A 3,308-nucleotide genomic window follows, 5' to 3' on the forward strand; every position below is an offset into this window, starting at 1 on the left:
TCACAACTCTTCTCCTTATAGACCTCAGATGAATGGTGCAGTTGAGGCCGCTAACAAGAACATCAAGAAGATTGTTCAGAAGATGGTCACTACTTACAAAGACTGGCATGAGATGCTACCGTTTGCCTTGCATGGTTACCGTACTACGGTGCGCAGTTCAACTGGGGCAACCCCTTTCTCTTTGGTATATGGCATGGAAGCAGTCCTCCCTCTGGAAGTGGAGATTCCATCTCTTCGAGTGATCATGGAAGCAAAATTAACTGAGGCTGAATGGTGTCAAAGTCGGTACGACCAATTGAATCTGATTGAAGAGAAACGTATGGATGCTATGGCTCATGGACAGTTGTACCAAGTATGAATGAAGAATGCTTTTGACAAGAAAGTCCGACCTCGAGAATTCAAGGAAGGCGAACTTGTATTGAAAAGAAGGATAAGTCAGCAACCCGACCCAAGGGGCAAGTGGACACCTAACTATGAAGGTCCTTATGTTGTCAAGAAGGCTTTCTCTGGTGGTGCTTTGATTCTTACACACATGGATGGTGTTGAACTCCCAAATCCTGTTAATGCCGATATAGTCAAGAAATACTTTGTCTAAAAAGGAAAAGAACAGCGTGGTAGGTCGAAAACCCGAAAGGGCGGCCTAGGCAAAAATGCGCTTCCCGGTGGATCGAAAACCCGACAGGGCGATCCAGGCAAAAGTTAGGGACAAAAAAAATGAATATGAAAAAGCTCGCTGAGATTGTACGCAACTCAGGCAAGAATGAGCGCCTCGATGAGCCAAAAACCCGAAAGGGCGGTTCATGCAAAAATGAGGTTGACAATAAAAGACAAGTAACTATATCTGGCAAATCACCATCACTCCTTGGGGCATCTGCAACGGTCAATGGTTTTCTTCACCAGAAGCTTCTGTACTTGTGAATTCAAAATTTCTATGAAATGTAGCGGTCATCGTGTTCAATGTATCACCAACCAATAAAATTACCATTTTACAAGCTTTGTAAATCCGTGAAGTCATGCCTTTGGCTGACTCTCACTCTTCTACATCAATTTGAGCCTTTGCTATTGTTTGAAACTCTATTTTTCTTTCCATTTGCAATGCTATATACAAAACATTTTTTTTCTATTTGATGATGTCAATGTCTGAAACAAACATTTTTGAAAATTGAAATCTCTTTTTCCTGTCTATTTTGAAAGCAAACCTGAGCAATAGGGTACATTTCAATGAAACATGCATGGATAAATGAGTGTCAATGTCTATTTCAATACATGTTACAAGCAGGTTACTCCCCAGGATGATCTGTGGTCAATGGCAAGAATGAAAAAACAGAATGAAAATGAAAAATTCGAAAAAATACAAATTAAAAGCTCGCTAAGTTGAAAACTCGAAAGGGCGGCTTAGGCAAAAATGAGCACCCCGCTGATTGACAACCTATGAAGGCAATTCAGGCAAAAATGGGGCAACAAAAAGAACTTTACTCCCCGATGAATCGAAAACCCGAAGGGGCGGTTCAGGCAAAAATGGGACTGAAAAATGAAAGAATGAAATAATGAAAAGCATTGACCACAGATGCGAGTATCCAATGTTTACCCAGCACTGACACGCCTAACAACGGCGACCTGTACCCAAGAATCTTCCAAGAATCCCTCCTCTATAAGTTTTTATTGCCCTCAGCCATGGTTTCGATACGTCTTCCAAACGACGGTCTCTCCAAAAAGGTTTTTCCCCTGTGAATATGTTGCAGCACGAGCCACTACGTGCCCAATCTTCCAATGTCTCATATGCCTCTGTGAAACTCCTTTGTCAAGCTACAAACCAATCATGCATTTCAATCATTCATACATGCATAAACATGCATCTTATGTGCCCATACATTTAATAATCTTGTTATACCATACATACATGTTGCATTTCCAATTTCAACTTTCAATCTAAATCAGTTTCCACTTCCAATTTCAATTCAATCTCCCCTTTCAATTTCAATCCCCAATTTCAATCACAATTTCAATTCCAACTTTCCAACTCAATTCAATTTCCAATATTAATTCAAATCTCAATTTCAATTCAATTCAATTTCAACTGTCAAATTCGATGCAATCTCAACTCTCCAATCTCAATTTCAAATCATTTCAAATCTCAAATTCGATGCAATCTCAACTCTCAAACCTCAATTTCAATTCAATCCAATCTCAATTTCAGTTTCAACTCAATTCCAATTTCAATTGTCAAATTCAATCCAATTTCAACCTTCAATCCAATTTCAAATGTCAAATTCAATTCAATCTCAATTTTCAATCCAATTTCAATGTCAATTTAATTCAATTCAATTTCAATTTCCAATTCAATTTAAATTCAATCTCCAATTCAATTCAATTTCAAACTCTCAATCCAGTGTCTATGTCTGTATCTCTGACCAATCTCAACTTTCAATCCCTCTTTCAATGTCAACTTTCAATTCAATTCAAATCAATGTTAATCCACTCTCAGTTTGCTTCTGGGCCAACAAAATGGTCATGTCAGTCTCCAAATCAAATCAATATCAACTTACTCTCAATTTGTATCTTTCCAAATCAAACTTCCAATCCATATCTTGTTATCGGTCAAGTGACTGGTTCAATCCAAAGAACAACTTGTACCTGCTTATATACCTATACTTCCGGACAAACGACAAGTTCGATCCAAAGAACAGTTTGTACCCAGCTTATGCTTTATTATCAGTCAAACGACAAGTTCGACCCAAAAGAACAGTTTGCGCCTACCCGCATGATGTGGTGATGATCCAACGGCAAGTTCGATCCCAAAGGACAGTTTGTATCTACCCTTTTGTCTATATCTCCAGTCAAACAGCCAGTTCCATCCAAAGAACAGTTTGTACCTGTCTATCTGTTTGTATCTTCAATCAAGTGTCAAGTTCGATCCAAAGAACAACTTGTATCTGCCTATATGTCTGTGTTTCCGGTCAAGTGCCAAGTTCGATCCCAAGAACAGCTTGCACCTATCTCTTGTTTTGTATTCCTTGGTCAGGCAACAAGTTCGATCCAAAGAACAGCTTGTACCTCACTTTCTATTCCCTGGTTTGTCTACCCTGTCAATGTCTACTTGGATCCCCAGTGACACGACATGCTCCATAGACTCCAGTTTGTTGGTCTTGCATTCATAATCAAAAGTATTGCATGACATTCATGATTTTGAAAATCTGAAAACGTATTTTTATGTCCAAAAGCAGTGCAAATGTTAATATTTAAGTATCTTCGTCCCGTCAACTCATAGACTTCGTCTCTTGACTCTCCGGACAAAGAAACTTAAATAG

Source organism: Medicago sativa, chromosome 7 (assembly GCF_051527215.1).
Source record: "Medicago sativa cultivar Bolivia chromosome 7, Bolivia_mono, whole genome shotgun sequence".
NCBI classification, from domain to species: domain Eukaryota; kingdom Viridiplantae; phylum Streptophyta; class Magnoliopsida; order Fabales; family Fabaceae; genus Medicago; species Medicago sativa.